An 18,956-nucleotide genomic window follows, 5' to 3' on the forward strand; every position below is an offset into this window, starting at 1 on the left:
CATGTACACGTACGTACAGCGGCCATGGTGCAAGAAAGAAAATACGGCCACGTATGTGTACATACGGGCGGGGTCTCGAACGCCTACTCACGCATACGTACGGCGAGGGCTCGTTGACATGGCTGGGTCAGAATGGAGAAATAGCGTCATCGTCGTGTTCATGGGGAGGCAACGGAATGCGTCGTGTTCATCGGGAGGCTACGCGGCTGGGTCGGAACGGAATGCGTGGTCGTGTTCATCGGGAGGGCTTGGACGGAAGAGGCGATAGAAACGAGGCCTGGCGTACCGCACAACGGAGGAAACGGACCTCCTACGGTCGAAATGGGGGTCCTGTTGATCGGAAGGGGTGTGGCGTACCGCAAAACGGAGGAAACGGACCTCCTACGGTCGAAACGGGGGCCCTATTGATCGGGAGCGGTGTGGCGTACCGCAAAACGGAGGAAACAGACCTCCTACGGTCGAAACGGGAGTCCTGTTCATCGGGAGGGGTGTGGCGTACCGCAAAATGGGACTCCACAGGATACTTTTCATCTTCACCGTCGACACCCTCCAGCCTCAACGAGCTACTGTTCATCCACCGTCGACCTCCTCCAGCCTCCACCTGTGACTGTTCATCCACGGGCTCCTGTTTATCCAGCCTCCACCGCGCGCTACCCCACCGGCAACTGTTCAACCACCCCTCTCCACGGGCTCCTGTTCAACCACCCCTCCACGGTCTACTGTTCATCGTGCCCTCCACCGTCTACTGTTCATCCTGCCCTCCACGGGGTGGTCCTGTTCATCCAGCCCTCCACCGAGTCCTGTTCATCCAGCCCCAACCGGCTCGATCGATCGGGGTGCTGTTCATCTAGAGGCAACACCACGGGGCCCTGTTGATCCACCCCCACCAGGAACTGTTCATCCACCCCCCCTGCAACGCTCACTGTTCATCCAGAGGCAGCATCGATCGGCTTCAGTTAGCAGCAGTAGCGAAGGAATCGCTCGATCGGGTTCAGTTAACAGCCATCGATCGATCGCTCGGGTTCAGTAACACGTAGCCTGCAGTGCAATCGCTCGGGTTCAGTTAGAGCCCAACGCCTCGCTCGGGTTCAGTTAGAGCCAACGCCTCGCACACACGCGCGTACATGTATGAGAGAAACGCGCATCGCTCGGCCCCCGACCTCCCACCATAACCAGTAAATCCCCGAAATTTTCCTCCCCCTCGCTTCTACCATGGTTTTTTCCGTCATGGACGACCCAAAGAATGTCATGCAGCTACGTCTCCGGCCCGCCCAGGACGAAAAGCCCATTTTCTGTCAAGATTTTTTGTCATAGAAGTTGGAGCCCACCACATCTATGATGATACCAGGTTTTGTCACAATTATCGTCATAGAAGTGTCATATGTATGACAGAAATTTTTTTCGTTCGGCCCAAAATGTCACGGATGTGTCTTTTTTTGTAGTGCATGAAACTTCTGATCAAGTTACTACCGAACCTTGTAGGTCAACCAGAGTAAGATCCGTGCCACAGTGGTACAGTAATCATGTTTTGGAAGTCATGTTACTTGACCATGACAAACCTACGAACTATGAGGAAGCGATGATGAGACTAGATTCTGCAAAATTGCTTGAGGCCATGAAATCTGAAATGGGATCCATGTATGAGAACAAAGTGTGGACTTTGGTTGACTTGCCCGATGATTGGCAAGCCATAGAGAATAAATGGATCTTCAGGAAGAAGACTGATGCTGACGGTAATGTTATTGTCTACAAAGCTCGACTTGTTGCAAAAGGTTTTCGACAAGTTTAAGGAGTTGACTACGATGAGACCTTCTCACCTGTAGCGATGCTTAAGTCCATCGGAATCATGTTAGCAATTGCCGCATTTTATGATTATGAAATTTGGCAAATGGATGTCAAAACTGCATTCCTTAATGGATATCTTAAAGAAGAGTTGTATATGATGGAACCAAAAGGTTTTGTCGATCCAAAAGGTGCTAACAAAGTGTGTAAGCTCCAGTGATCCATTTATGGACTGGTGCAAGCATCTCGGAGTTGGAATATGCTTTGATAGTGTGATCAAAGCATATGGTTTTATACAGACTTTTGGAGAAGCATGTATTTACAAGAAAGTGAGTGGGAGCTCTGTAGCATTTCTGATATTATATGTGGATGACATATTGTTGATCAGAAATGATACTGAATTTCTGAATAGCATAAAAGGATACTTGAGTAAGAACTTTTCAATAAAAGACCTCGGCGAAGCTGCTTATATATTGGGCATTAAGATCTATACAGATAGATCAAGACGTTTAATTGGACTTTCACAAAGCACATACACTACAAAAAAGACACATCCGTGACATTTTGGGCCCAACGAAATTTTTTCTGTCATACTTATGACACTTCTATGACGATAATTGTGACAAAACCCGGTATCATCATAGATGTGGTGGGCTCCTAATTCTATGACAAAAAATCATGACAGAAAATGGGCTTTTCGTCCTGGGCGGGCCAGAGACATAACTGCATGACATTCTTTGGGCCGTCCATGATGGAAAAAACTGTGGTAGAAGCGAGGGCTAGGAAAATATCAGGGTGTTCCCAGTTATGGTGGGTGGTCAGGCCCGAGCGATGCAAGGAGGTTTGCACATTTCTCTCGTACATACACGTGCGTGGGTGCGACGCATTGGGCTCTAACTGAACCCGAACGAGGCGTTCGCCTACTGAACCCGAGAAATTGCACTGCAGGCTACACATTACAGAACCCGAGAAGGGTTATAACTGGTTCTGGTGCGGCGTGGGGCTGCAGTCGGTGGAGAATAACAGGAGGTGTGGAGGGGTGGAGGGATAGCCTGGCCGGCGGTGGGGTAGCGCTTTGCAGCGATGCGTGCTAAGCAGAGCCGCTAGCCGCCGGAGGCCGGACCAGGAGGTCCCGACGACGCTAGAGGAAGAAGACAAGAGATTGAAGGTACATGCCGGTCGTTGGATATAAATCCAATGGCTATGGATGTCATAATCATTTGTTGACCAAGTTGACAACGCCTTGCGTAGGCTTCGACCTATTGGCCCACATGTCAGCCTGCAAAAAAGTGGTATATATTTAACCCATGTTTTCTAGAATGTACAGTCCATTTGCTAGGCTGGGTGAAAAAATAATTTCGCGTCAATGCAGCCCATTTATATTTTCTAAGAAATCCCAGCCCATTTGCACTTCCTTCAAATACACGAATTAGTTGGGCTCGTTAGATATACAATGTTATGTTAGAAGGAGCAATTAATATCGAAAAATAAACCGGAGAGGCACATTTTTTACATACATAATTAACAAATTAGCGAGTTATTTCTCAAAATAAAAATGAGTGCGTTATTATTAAATTGGTCCTTAAAATCTTCGCAAGCTTTTGTGCGCAATCACCAGGATTTTCCTTGCCTGTGAGTCAAAAACAACCAGGATTTTCCTTGCCAACTTCTGTTAAACATTTAATTTTATAAGTTAATAACATGTGGGATGTTTTTATAATGTATATATAAGTCTCTATAAAATATACGATAATAGTAATAATATATATAATGTGGTTAAAAAATACATTGGGCTGCCGATCTTTAAGAAAAAGCCCATAGGCCGGTATGGACCTCAAAAAATAAGTTGAAACCACTGTCACCGTATGTCGTGGGCTACGCATGTTAAAATACAAAACCTAGGCCTAGCTGATACTTGTTCGCCCTCTGGAAAAAAATGATACCAGATCCCTGAGCGAACTGGATTGAAGAGGGGGCCGGCGGCATGACTGAAGAAGCACATCAGGAGCGATTTTTTTCTTCAGTGGATGGCTCTCGATGGTGTTTTTTTACTTGCCTCTGCACCATAAAACTTGTATTTTTAGCCTCCCAGTCCGTGGTGGACCAGCAGTCCATTTGCTAGGCGGGCCAACCTATAGAAACCAGCACTTGATTTTTCATCAAGCCCCAAAAACATCGTAGTACTATGTTTGTTTTGAGGTCGAAAACATTACGTCAGGGGTTGAGCGGGGGAGGGGACAAGACAGAGCAAAAAGATTAAAAAGAGCTGATGCGCCGTTGCTACCCTAACAAAGCAGGTGCAATTCTTCGCGGGAAGAAGGTGTGCCGTTGACACCCACACGTCACATACCCCACAGTAGGCATACTAACAAGTTAACACACAAGTACAACAGAAAAGGTAAACATTCGTATCAAACTCAGTTTCATAGGACACGTTCATATTCATAGCTAACATTCACTATCAACAACTCAAAAGATACATATATACACAAGTTCAGCATGTCTATGGATCCAAATGATTGATAGATCACACAACAATATTCATAGATAATTCACAAAAAGATTCAGATATACACATGTTCAGTATGTTTATCCATCCAAATGATTGAGATCACAGCCAATATGATCCATGGATGAACTTTAATTACCTAGGGTACAGATTGGTAAATGGTGTTCAGTCGGAGGTACTTCTTGCTAAAATTAATGCTTGTACGAGTAAACTTTCGAGTACATAAGAGGCTGCACAGACAATCTGAACTTTGTTTGTAGGTTTATCCTCAAATAGTGGCCTTGTGTCGAGGGAGGTTTGAGCAACTTGGCCACTACTTTCATCCAACTAGTTTACTAGCTCATCTTGGTCCTGTAGCTCGCCAAAAATTCTACATTGCAGACGAGAAAAGAGGCGGTTGAGAAAATGAACCACCCAAATTTTTTGTGCAGTTCAACTGAAATGGAGCATCCCTGGCGTGCAGACTGATTAAGTGCGAGATAAATATACGCGTCAACCAACTTGTCTAGAATCTTTAGACTCCATGCCATACAGTTCGCTACCATATGTGCCGATAACCAAAAGGCACAAGTTGGGACCAAAGACTGGACTGCGTTTTTCTGGGCTATGCACCAAGCAATATTTTTGGCATTCACTCTCCTAATACTTGGAGTTTGACAATTGGTTGACGTCGGTTGATAATCGAATAAATATAGGCACTTCTTCTTGTCAACATCGATGCTTCTCTTAGTGAACTTTGGAGTACATAGCAACAGCATAAGTACATGTCCATCTGATCTTTTTGTGCAGTTCTACTGAAATCACCCGATGTAATGATTTGCCTGCGAGTTCAGGCTCCAAGTTACTCCTTTATGAAATTGGCGAACAGTATCACAATACCAAATTACCAATACATATGACAAGCACAATAATCAGGATAAAGACCAGTACCAACCTGTGTGAGGTAGCATATCAATTACTATTCCCTTTGAGTGGAAGCCGAGATAAGCCAAGCGACTGATAGCAAAGGAAGAATGCAAGCCGAGATTAGCGACTAACAGGAAAGGAAGGAGGCTGTCGAGGCAATGAAGCACCCAAAGTTTTTGTGCAGTTCCACCAAAATCAAGCATCCCTGTTGGCACATATATTGAGAGAGTGAGATTACTGTAATAGTGGGACTAGTTGATGAAACATACACTAACAAATAGAAGCACCCTCATTATCTTAATGGGTAAAGTTAGCAACATAGTAGTCTTGCTTAAAGAGAGGTATTTGTTTATTTAATCAGTGCCAATTAGCTCAACACTCAAAGCATTGCCATGTATCATAGGTTGCAAAACTTTAACATGCAAAGATAAAGGAGTTTCTCATGACAGTAGCACGATACAAATAGAGATGACAGCAAACCAATATGGATGAAGGCCTTAGGCCGGTACCAACCTGAGAAAAAAGCTTATTCATGTAGTCCTAGAAGAGATGATAAAGCACTCACTAGAACCACTCAATAGTATATATTTTTGTGCACTTCAAATGTATGGTTGAAATCACTCTTGTTTACCAGTGCTGAGATTATATCGAAAGATTATCAAGAAATTCTAGCCGAGTTAAAGCACTGGCTGGGATACAGTTCTTTGTATTGTCTTGTGTAGTTCCACTAAAATGTATGATTGGCACAACATGATCCATGTTTGCACTAGTAGGAACAAGGTGAAACCTTCATTAGCTTAGTGAGAAAGGATAGAAAGACATTAGCATATTACTCTAACAGTAGCATCAAATTCATGATGGACAATACGCAATACATTGCCTCATTGAACCAATGGCAATAAATTGACATGCAAAACAACAGCACTATTATGTCATGACACTAATAATATTCCCTCCCTACTCCACCACATGATTCACCTCCATAGACAAACATACACACACGTACATGCTTCAGCATAGGTGCTACTAAAGATTTGTTTAACTCCGACAGGAAAATTAGGCAGCAATAAAAATTAGTGGTACTTAAGTACTCCTAATTAATTAAGTGAGACAACAAAAGTCGAAGGGCTCCCTGGAGGATCGTCTCACATGTAAGGTAGTCGTTGTCGGAGCCCTTGAATGGCCTCGACTGAGGCCTCTGGCTTCAGCAAGATCGCCTTGGCACTGTTTACTCTTCTTCTTCTTCCTCTTCATGCTCTGTTTCTCATTCTCCTCACCAGTTGGTGAAACCAAGTACATGATTGGCCTTCTATTTCAGAATTGGTTTTGTCAGTGAGGGAGTACAAGTGTACTAGTAAAAAATAGCATTATTTTCTCATGGCAGTCGCAAAATAGAGATGAACACATGCATTAAATATCATTCTTACCTAAAGGAAGGTTATGGTCCCAATATGGATGATGAGGATTGGAACACAGATCTCCCTTTGTGCAGTTCCACCGAAATGAACCAACTGTTCCATTCTGACATTCCAGTCAAACAACACAAAAGTCACTTCTTTTAAGAAGAGTTTTGTGCAGTGCACCAAAAGGTCACAATAGCAACCAGGTGAAATGGATATCCATGTTTGCACAAAAAGCTACAGAGGAAACAGTCAGAGTCTCAAACAATTACAGGCAAAAACATTTGGCTAAACTTGTCATGGCTTATAACAGTGGAATGGCTTCATTTTTACCAGGGGCATTAGATTAAGAATAGCTAAATATTTGGTATAAGGGCATGGGACAGTGGGTGCACCAGCAGTCCAGCACCATGTACCTAAACAGGGGCATAAAGTGGTGATTCATAGTTTATTGCCCCGAGAAACAAACATCCAGGAAACATATCTGGGTTGGTCCCATTTTTGTTCACTCTAGCCACCTACTCCTATGTGTGGATAGCAAATCTAGTCCTGGTCATACCACTGTGTACAACGTTACCCCTATATTTCCCTTTTCGACCAAGAGACCGGTTGGATGACCAGTCTGTACTACTTTCACCCCATTTCCTTCATGTTTGTACCAAGTCCGATGTAGTACATACTAAATTCCCCCACCACCACTTTATTTATTGTTTGAACCAAGTACAAGATTCGACTCCATGAAGTAACTTTACCTCTAAAAATAGAACAAAACTAATAGGTGACGTTGGACCATCTGATCGAGGGTGCTGAGAGGTAGAAAATGATGCACATGCAGCGACGTAGCGAGCTGGGGAAGCAAAGCTAAGGCAGTTTCAAAGGAAGATATACCTGAAGGTCATCGGGATGTGGATAGGTGGGAGGCGGGAGGCCGGATCCGCCAACACTAGGGCAACGACGAAGGGATCGGAGGACCTCCCGCGCTGGCGCTCGGCCAGAGATAACGGTGCGACCGGCAGTGGGTCTCCTCCCTCGCTGTCGACGACGGCCTAAACGCTGCCCCCCTCCCCTTCACCGGTGGAGGGGGATACATCTGGATCTGTAACCAGCGGTGAGGATAGAAAGACAGTGTTTTTTGAAGGGAGAAAGACAGTGTTACCACCCCTATCTTGTTTAGATCTGGAGAGGATGAGAGTATGTGAATAGAGCAACCCTAGCAAGCAAGCGCGGAGGCTCCGGCCTATATATACGTAGTGGGGTAGTTTTCCTTTTTCACTCCATCAAAACAATCGTTTAAAATTGTGTACTACGTGCCAGGTCGCCGTTTTTTTAGTTGTTGATTGTTTTTTGAGATAGCTACCCGCTTGTTCCAAGTGGTGTTACGGTGTGCCAGGTCGCACTTTGTATCATTCAAGTCTGGTACAAGTCCCTCCATTAAATGAACAAACACCCCCTCGTAAAAATTGTGAACAAGCCCACGGCTAAAAATATCGGAAACATGGGTTACCCCAGCATGCATTATTATTTATATTTTCTACTCCCTCCGTTCCTAAATATAAGTCTTTTTATTAGCCACACCTAAGACAAGAAGTTTTTTATTAGCAGTGAACCCCACATGTCATAGACGCAAAAAGTGTGGCAAGATTCCCTTAGGCAAGCCAAAGTGTGTCTAACAATTTGAGCAACTCAAGTTAGGAAAGTGTGGCAAGTATGGGGAAAATAATGTGGCAACATAAGACAAACATAGTCACAATCCAAAACAGCCCCGTAATTTTTTGTGACATGCATGAAAATCTGGTTAGTTAAATTTATAGCCAAAATTTGGAAAGGTGCATCAAATCAACACATGCAAGTATCAAAAGGGAAGTCATGGCATGCATGCTTGCGTTGTACTCCCTCCGTTTCCAAATATAAGTCTTTTTAGATATTGCAACAAGTGACTACATACGAAGCAAAATATGTCTACATACATCCGTATGTTGTAGTCCATTGGAAATGTGTAAAAAGACTTATATCGAGTGTAGTGCTTTGATGTGTCGCGTTAACTCGTACAAGACCGAGAAGTTTGATTACTACAATGCCCTCTCCCTTGCGAACTGAGCTCCGGTGCCTTTACTGCACCTGCCTTTGGTTGCATGACAGGTGGGCCAACCACCTGTTGGGCCCACCTGTCATAGACACAAAGGCAGGAGCAGTAAATCAATGAAGCTGCATCCCTCCCTCGCGCATGAGCGTGGTGGCTGGCAGGACTAGTAGGAGCTTTCGCTACACGCTTCTTGACGGCGGCGAACTTGCGGATGGAGTTGACCATCATGTCATCCATGCGAGAGGCGAAGCCGGCGTCGGCAAGGGCTATGACGCCGGCGGTCGCTAGCACCGTCTGGAAACACTGCGCGGTGCGGTCAACTCCATGATTCAATATTGACCTGCCGACGCTCATGATGGTCAGCCTCTAGTTCGAACCAGACATAGTTCGGCTGTGAGTCCCCCGCCAAGGACAGGTTCTTTAATGAATTTAGCACATTGCCCAAGGGCGAGTGTTGAAAGATATCTGCGGTGCTGAACTCGAAGATCGATAACCGATCCAGCTCTACACCCGCAGGCATGCGTGGTTCAGAACTTATAGCCGGAAACGAGTCCGGAATTCCGTTGACACAGATATTGCAAGGTGCTCAGTCTGTATGCGGCTCCAATGCCGCGGATTCTGTGGCTTCGGATGGCCCAACCTGCTCCAGATCTAAGGCCGTTGCAGTTATAGGAGCGAGGGGGAGCGATCGCCGTGGTCTCAAATCCGTTGAAGATCAAGTCTCCACGGATATCCGCGACGTAGTTCAAGCTTCCAAATCTGACCTGGTGGCCAGGAGCGTAGCTATCGATGTGCTCCAGATGGCCAAGCGAGTTAGCCCGCAGTACAAAGCCACCGAATATGAAGATCTGTCTGGGGAGGAAGGTTTCTCCTTGGACAGCGTCACTATAGATGATTGAAGGGGCCATCGAACCTTTCGTCGATGGCATAGTGGAACTCTCAATTAAAGAACCAATGTCATTGTCAAAACTGGCGGATCTCGGGTAGGGGGTCCCGAACTGTGCGTCTAAGGTCGATGGTTACAGGAGACAGGGGACACGATGTTTACCCAGGTTCAGGCCCTCTCTATGGAGGTAATACCCTACTTCCTGCTAGATTGATCTTGATGAATATGAGTATTACAAGAGTTGATCTACCACGAGATCGTAATGGCTAAACCCTAGAAGCCTAGCCTGTATGATTATGGTAATGAGTATATCCCCTTTCCGGACTACACCCTCTTGTTTACATAGACACCGGGGGAATCTAGGGTTACATAGAGTCGGTTACATAAGAACGAATCTTCATAGTCGGTCACCAAGCTTGCCTTCCACGCCAAGGAGTCTCCAATCCGGACACGGGTACAGTCTTCGGCCTTCATGTCTTCACATCCCACCAGTCCAGCCCATTTGATAATAGACCGGACACCCGAGGACCCCTTAGTCCAGGACTCCCTCAGCGGGGCCGGAAGCCGGCGCCTTGGATGATTTGGCATAGCCGACCGCCGCTCGCGTCCATTGCCTCCATAGGTGCTTCTGGCTTCTGGTAACTTGGTCTTGAATTAGAGTGAGCAGTGTTGCACAAAGACTAGGGAGTAGATGGATTGGAGTGGTGGGGCGCCTTTATACGAGAATCCAAACTCTGTTGCATTCACATTGTGCTGGCTCTATTCTGCTTCTCCAATTAATTCCCTCTGCATGTAATTTGAGGATGCATCATTGACCGTTCAACGTCTTGGGAACCGCTACCCTCTCCCTCCTTGGCATTCAAGCACCTATGGAGGCGACTGCCGCTCGCTTCTATCGCATGTCAGGAGACGTTCCCGTCGATGATGAGGTGCCTATGGTGACTTTGTAAATTTCAAGGTGATAGTACTAGTATACTCAATATTGTGCACCGTGACCAAGGTCGAGAGGAAAATGGGAGAACTACGTATTTATTTACGGTGTAGATTCACTCATTTTGCTCCATATGTACTCCATCTCGGTGTAGTCTAGTCACTTGTTGAAATCTCTAGAAAGGAAAATACTCCTTTCTGGTTTACAGGGCTATACTAGCAAGTACTACAATAGTGGGCTCACATAGCAATTTTGTCTCATGCAAGAGCCTGGCTATATGCGTGCTCCAAGGTTCGCAACTGCCATGTTCGGGTTGCACTTGGCTCTTCGCCTCTTCGAGAAGACGAACAATGATGTTACTACTACTGCTTCTACAATATCGAATCCACTACTGCATGTCCGTCCACCGCGAGCGGGAGGGATAGCTTGTTGTAGTACTATAAGCAAAAGGTTGTCCTCGTCTGTGAGCCACCACGCACATGGGCAAGGGAGAAAGCGTGTAGTCGTAAAATCAAGCTTCTCCTCGTTGTACGAGTTGACACGACACATCATAGCACTGGCCCCACATGGTTGCCTCTAAACTTGGCTGAAGGACCCGCAGTGTACAATACTCCATTTGCTGCAACCTCTAACATTTACCCCACCACAAATTAAAATATATATTCCTGTCTTGACCAGATGAGCGTGCAAACTAGAATCACCAGGATCACAGGTAGGGCCAGAAGATTATTTTAATCAAAAAAATATAGCATGGAGCTGACCCCGACGATTTTAGGCTTACAGGAACGGTACACGCTATCCTAGACTACTCTACACATGAAACTGCCACACGAGCGTCCGAGCTGTGCTTGGCTCTTCGCCTCTTAGGGAAGTCGAACAATGATGGAGTACTACTGTAGTGGAGGAGTACTACAGTATGCTTCTAGCCATCTGACACCGATTGAACTGTTGCATGTCCACCGCGTGCGGGAGGGAGAGCGTGTAGCGAACGAAAGCTTCTCCTAGTCCTGCCAGCCACCACGCTCATGGGCGAGGGAGGGACGTAGCTTCATTGACTTACTGCTCCTGCCTTTGCTTCTATGATAGGTGGGCCCAACAGGTCGGTGGCCCACCTGTCATGCAGCCAAAGGCAGGTGCAGTTAAGGCGAGACGGCGTTGTAGTAATCAAACTTCTCGGTCTTGTACGAGTTGACGCGACACATCAAAGCACTGCACTTGATATATTTCAATAATTTGCGTTTACTGATGCATTAATTACAATGCATGAATGCCGTGACTCTCCTTTTGATACTTGCCTGTGTTGATTTAATGCACCTTGAAGTAGTATGAATATGTGACGGTAAAGATTTGTAATGCCCCAGCCCTAATAAAGCGAGAGATGGTTGTGCATGAGGAGGGCGAGATCATGTAGATGGAACAGGACCCGATGATGGATCTCTCTATGGTCTCGATGGACCTCACCTTGCTCCACTGCCCCTTGTGCCTCCGCCCCTTGAAGCCTCCAGTGTATGAGGTTCGAATACACCTCGTCGGTTCGGCTAATCGAGCAAGGTGCAGGTTTCTTGATTGATGTGTTGTTCGATTGATTTGTGCAGTGCAAGGGAGGGCACCTAGCTTGCGCGGACTGCCGCGTCGAGCGCCCCGGGAACCAGCGGCAGTGCCAGAAATGCGAGCGCGGCGGTGGCTTCGACGTGTGGAACACGGCGGTGGATGCCGTCCTCTCCTCGGTGAGGGTGGAGTGCCCGCACGAAGGCTGTGGGCTCTACGTCACTTACCACAAGCTCGCCGATCACCAGAGCGTGCGTCCGCTCGCGCCCTGCAAATGCCCCGTGCCCGTCTGAGGCTATGAAGGCCCGCCGCCGGTGCTCTCCCACCACATCAGCACCGTGCATCCCATGCCCGTGCACAGGATCCAGTACGGCAAAGCGCTCCAACTGCAAGTGCCACTGTCGAAGCCATGGCTCTTGCTGTTCGCGGAGGAGGATGGTCGCGCATTTTTCTTGGTCGGTGGTGTGCTTGACATCGGTGCGCCTATCGCCGTGTCGGTCATCTGCATCAGAGCGGGGGCATCCCCACTACCGCACTACGTGGCCAAGCTGTGGGCGAACGGCCCGCCGGGGGAGCCCAAAGGCAGGACCTACGCTGTCAAGGTGGAAATGGAGGTAACAAGCAGCAGGGATCCCGGTGACGTCGTCGTGCAGGAGCTGACCTTCTTCACAGTTCTGCCCAAGCTGCTGGCCGGGGCTAAGCTGGTGTCCCTCCACATTCAGATTGACAAGCTCACATCTTAAATGATTCTGTAGTGCCTTCTGTTTATCTTAGTAATATGCTAATATAGGGGTTAGCTCGGTCTACTTTAGCTTAAGAGATGGTGGGTTTTGGTGGCGATGCAGCAATTACCTCGACATCAGATTAGCAGTGAAAGTAATTTCGAATAGTCGAATGGATATTTTGTGTCTGTTGGATATAAAGATCCTTTGGGTAAGAATTAACAGCTTATATGCTTATACGTCTAGTTGGAAGGTCTCGGGGCATACACGTAAACAAATATAAAACATAATATGTGCCTCCAATTAATATAGTAGTAGTAGAGTACTTAGTCACGTACTCCATAACATCACCGGGCATTGCACGTACAACATTTAGTGGTAGTAAGAGACAAATGCCTATATGCCACGCATCTTCATACTATTTGTGCCTTTCTACTTCACTTACTATGCTACATTACACAGGTTCGCACGTCCACTAGTGGGTACATGTCCGTCTCGTAGTTCCAGTCCCACGTGTTGTTCATATAGATGGAACGATCCTTGCATGACACGTGCACCTTGATGCTAGATGCCTCGCGTGTTGGCAAAAGGATGAACAAAGCTCACGTAAAAAAATAGAGTGGAAGAACATAGATTCCCGACGACCGAGAGGGAGCAAGGAACATTGTGGTGGAGCGTATGCACTCATAATATTTTATATTATTCAGGGATATAAAATCAACCAATCATCTCCGCAGTGAACTGGAAGAGTACGAAACACGGTAGCCCAGTGTAGTTACATCATACTAGTACATGGCTAACCCATGATATCACCATATTTCCTGGCTTCCGTGCGACACCTATCTCTAGTAATCCAGCAGCCCGTATCGCTTCTCCCTCCTCGTCTCTCTCAAAGTGCGGTGGGCTGGTGTTTTTGCCGTCTATTGAGGTGGGTTAACTCATCACATGTTAGCAACATGCCAAGAGCATTCTAAAAAAATCCTTTCACGTTCCGTTTTCAAAAAGAAAAAAATCCTTTCACATACGAATTTGACTGTATGCTTTGAGCAACTTGCATGTCCTATACTGCTCCTGTTTGGATACTCTAACTTAGCTAGAGGTTAGACTAACTCATGACTAACCCTGAACTAACTATAGCCAAAGAGGTGTTTTGGTGATAGGGTTAGATTGACAATAAATGCACTTGATGGAGAGAGAAAAGTGATTTTTCAGTGGTCCCAATGAGACCTATCTCCAGTTAGCACCACTTGGGTGGGATAGTTTTTTTTGGTGGGTTCGGTGCAACTTGCTCCAATTTAAAACCTCATGCTTGGATACTTTAGGGCTATTTGAGCCCCAACTAGCTCAAACTAACCCTAACCCATGGATCCAAACAGGGCATATGGCCAGCCTCGACGCAGAGCAGTCGCGTGCACTGGGAAGCGGCGCTCTCTCGGTCGTCACGCCGCTTCAAAGACGGCGCCAGTGAGAGGTCGCCTCCGCTCCGACCGGGCATTAATGTGGCACTGACGCTCCAGGGCGACACTGACCGTAACACATGGGAAGCGCGCGCTGGTAAGGGAGTATAGGTTTTGAACCGTTTCAGGTGTAGTACTGGTAGTTTGCAAAACTACTCAATTATTGCACTTAGTTTCCTAAGAAATTGTGGTAAAAAACATTACTCCACAGCCCGCTTCCCTTCTCCTTCCTCTTCCACCGCCCGCACACGTCCGCGGGAAGTGACCGGTGAACCCTTATATAGGAGTGCTAGCACAAAAAGATGCATGCATGACCACTAAAATTTCCAGATTAAAGCGCCGCTCCGGCGGGAGTATGGCGTATGTTGTTACCTTCGGCCGGGCCATGGCTACCGGGCGACGGCAACCAGAGAAGAGGCGGCGGGAGGGTAATGAATGCAGCTACTATTTGGGTTCGCCGTCCGGCTTAAATAAATGTGCAGCATCACGTGTACCCGCGGGTGCACAAATTGTAACATACGTGTCTGCTTAAGTGGACCTCACATAACTAGTGTGTGTGTGAGAGAGATTCTGAGAGACAGAGTGCGTGTGTGCGACTCTACTCTTTGGACATGTACTCAACCTTTTGCATTGGGATATAAGTATAATGGTATTTACTTTAGCAAGTGATTTACGTGGCCATGTTAACGTGGTTGTGTAAAAAATGGCACTTCCTGCTCGTGATTTGCGTTATATAATTACAAGCAAGATGCTCCTGCATTGCACGGAACATCAATATGCATCTTTTTACAAAACACCTGTTGTGATTTACCCATGCATGAGTAATCCCATGTGTAAAAACTAATGATATTTCAAGAATTTTATCGGAAAACTGGTATCTCGAGAATGTCATCGAAAAAATGAAAGATGAGAGATAAGGTGAGGAGGAGTGGAGCATGGTGGTGACTGGTGGTCGGAATGGGCGGAGGCATGGGGATGGATGGTGCCGGCAGGCGGCAGCGACTACCATGCTAGATTGTTCCAAAGACTTTCTTTTTTAATTGCTCAGCAATGAGGTTGTGGGAGATGATGATGTGGAGAGAGGTACGGGTATCTTCTATAAAATTATCATAGTTTGCTTTCTATCCATCAGATATAGATCAGACGGTCTATATTACAAGATGGCAGGCACACCATCATCGCCAACTCGGTTTTTATAAGGGTACAAATGATAAGTTTGCTAACTACTAAAGTAAAGTGGAATTTGTCCATGTTATACAAGTAAATTAAGGTGATTGTTTATCATACGGGTAAGGTTGGATGAAGGGTGGTAGGAACAAATGCTCTGCCTAGAGCATGTGTGTGTGAGAGATGGAGTCTTAGTGTGTGTGTGTGTGTGTTTGTGTTTATGTGTGTGGGTGTGGGTGCGTGTGGGTGAGAGAGAGAGAGATGGAGTATTAGTGTGTGTGTGTGTGTGATGGAGTCTTAGTGTGTGTATTTGTGTGTGTGTGGGTGGGTGGGTGCGTGTGTGCGTGTGTGTGTGTGTGTGTGTTTGTGTGTGTGTGTGTGTGTCGCGGGGTCCTCGGTGGCAGATGTAATTTAAGTGTGCATGGCTTCATCATAGAGAGGTGATGTGTATGGCAGAGGCCACCAACGATGGGGTGCGGGAGAGAAAATGTCTGTAGAGAGGGAAGAGAAGGTGTGTGCGCGTGAGAGGAGTCGACATCGAGAGAGCGTGTTTGTTCGAGAGACACCGAGGAAGACTACTATATATCGATGGTGCATGTAGGCAGGAATTAAACAAAGGGATGGTCTTATTGGTTTTGGGGATATAGGGGAAGACTGAGAGGGCGGGGGTAGCTAGAATAAGGAGATTGCTAAGTGTGAGTGTGTGTTTTACCCATCCAGGCGGAAATTATGTGCACACAAAAAGAGAACGATTCGATGTGGCATTAGGGTTGAGGGTAATTAACTACGTATGGAGACATAGAGACCTTGAACATGCATGTGTGGGAGGTATACATGTATACGTGGGATGTGTGTGTGCGCACGCGCATGATCGAGATAAAAGAAAGAAGGCATAAGTCATAAGATCAACGACATGGGAGAGATGGATCGGTATGACAATATGCATGCATGTGAGAATGCAGGGAAGAAGGCCCGACAATTGAGCATGTGTTTTTGTCTTTAAGAGATAGTGGCGTGGGCTGGAGCATGCATCTATGGTGAGTAGAGGGAGTGAGGCACAATGATTGTGCTAAAGAGATCAACCTATAAATGAAAGAAGGTTGATGGAGAAACAGATAAATAGAAAGATAAAGATGCTAGCTAGTGTGCGTTAGAGGTAGGAGTCGAGTGGATCAGAAGGCTGAGTTATGGGTGTGGGTGTGAGAGAGATGAAGAAAGGGTGCATGTGACTCACATACAAACAAATATTAGAGAGAAATGAGATCCCGAGAGACGGAGTTTTGTGTCTGCGAGAGAGAAAGATATTTCACAACGAGAGTGATAGCTAGAGAGACATATGAGGGAACGCAAGATATCTCTTGGGAGAGAGAGTGTGTGTGAGCGACATACAAGAGAACAGTGGAGAAATATGAGACCCTGGGAGATAGAGTTTGTGTTTGTGTGTGAGAAAGAGATATTTAAGAGGAAGAGTCGTAGGTTCTCATACCTAAGGAGCGAAAGACATCTCGTTTGAGGGGTGTGCGAGTGGCACACAGGGGAGTAGTAGAGAGAAATGAGACCCCGGGAGACAAAGTTTTATGTTTGTGTGAGAGAAAGAGATTCCACATGGAGAATCATAGTTAGAGACACATAGCAGGGAGCGAGATATACTTAGAGAGAGATAGAGTGATGAAGGTCGAGGGAGAGAGTACCGTCAGTGTGTTATGAAGATAAAAGATCATTGTCGACATACAGGTAGCACGAGAGATACCCGAGAGACGATGAACACGTATAGGTCTAGAGAGATAGTCCTATATAAGCATGAGTGATAGTTATATGAGACGAATATCTGGATTAAATGCGATTCAAATATTTAAACTAGAGATCACGACATCGATAATATCATAATGCAAATTGGTGTATCAAACATGCATATTCATTTGAATTTGGGGACACGTGTAATGTTATATAGTTTATAAATATTGGTGATCCATAGATTCCTTAATTAGAAACAATGCATGGTTTATATGCAATTAATGTCTCAACGGCATTACACTATATGTTGCGTGTGTGAAAAACATTATACATGTTTGAGAAGTAAAAAAACCGCATGAAACACACATTAATTGGAGACAGTTAGCGAGGAATGCATACATTGGATTTCAACATAAAGTGGTTTCAAATATTTGAAAATCCAAATTGATGGATACAACCTTATGAATCTGAGATCATGCCATTTGTAAACCGTATTTATGTATAAAGGGTGTTGTGCTTTTGAAAGTATATATAAAAAATGATGTATATAGAATTTTATTCCAATCGAAAATGGATCCCGCCCGAAAAAAATAGAATACAAACGGGATTCGAATTGAGTTGGCACGGTAAACGTGCACTCTGCAAAATTTGAACGAAGCGGGGAAAGTCGCAGTAACCGCCCGAAACCAAAATCTGCGAGATGGAAATTACTACTGCCTATCCCTGCCATGCAAAGCCTATCTGCTCGATTTCTATAGGTTTCGATAGGGGTAGGTTTGTAATTTCACTCAAACATGACATAACCGCCTCTCACCCGGATTCATACACGGTGGGCGCCAAAACACAGTGTGTCCTCGTCCAAAATCGACTCCCTCCCCGATTCATACACGGTGGGCACCAAAAACAAACTCTCGTCAGCAAATATTTGGTGTATGTGAGATTACCGTCCTATCCCCAACCGACTAATATTGCTGTGATGTAGGAAATTTGAAAACGGGGGCTAAGTTTGTAAATTTCCTCGCATTCGAGACAAGCGCACCCTGAAGACATGGTTCCCCCTTTCCTCTCTACCTCCATTTCCCCATTCGTACTCCGTGGGTGCCAAAACACCCTCTCCACCACAGCCTTCTCCATCCGCCACCCCATCCACCGCCGTCCTCCTCCACCATGCCAGAGCTGATACCCCGACGCCACCATCCATTACAAGAGATCGACCTCTCTCATCCACGGCTTCGGACCGGGATCCTTGCATCCCGTCCTCTCGCTTCATCCCCGCCGTCGTCCACCTTGCCGGCACCGCTCCTACAACTGTCTCGTCCAGCGTGCCCCGTCTCCACCGTCTACCCTCCTAGATCTGCTTCCATGCCGCCGACAGCCATCACTACCGCAGCACCATCAAATTCTCAGCAGATGCATACACGGCGCCGCACCAGAGGCGGTACTCTTTCTTATCTACTGAACTTATTTATCGTAGCAAGAAAATAGATCGCCACTGCTTTACTCTGATTTCTTGTCCATCACTTACTTGCTAGTTGAAAGCAAACATTGGTTGCGAAGTTGCCTTTGTCCGGTTTGCACCTTCAGATCCGCCATGGAACGCTCAACATTATACTCCCAATGCTTATGGTTTTCCCCTTTTATATTCCACACTAGTTAAATCACAGTAGACTAAAATTCAAAATTGGGTCAGTCGTTTTTCAGAGCTCGCCGGAGTTCGCCGATGCGAACGAAGGGGCTCGGGTGGGGATGGTGGTTGTGGGGGCGGTGGTGGGGCCTCGCCGAACAAAGAAAACTCGGGGGGGGTGGGGGCGGGGGGGGGGGGGGGGTGGCG

The 18,956-nt window shown here is 46.3% G+C and overlaps 1 pseudogene; it reads left to right on the forward strand.

Moving 5' to 3' along the window:
- The first annotated feature begins 11,875 nt into the window (after nt 1-11,875).
- Nucleotides 11,876-12,788, forward strand: LOC125535105 (annotated as a pseudogene).
- The last annotated feature ends 6,168 nt before the right edge of the window (nt 12,789-18,956 follow it).

This window comes from Triticum urartu, chromosome 1 (assembly GCF_003073215.2).
Source record: "Triticum urartu cultivar G1812 chromosome 1, Tu2.1, whole genome shotgun sequence".
Taxonomy (NCBI): Eukaryota; Viridiplantae; Streptophyta; class Magnoliopsida; order Poales; family Poaceae; genus Triticum; species Triticum urartu.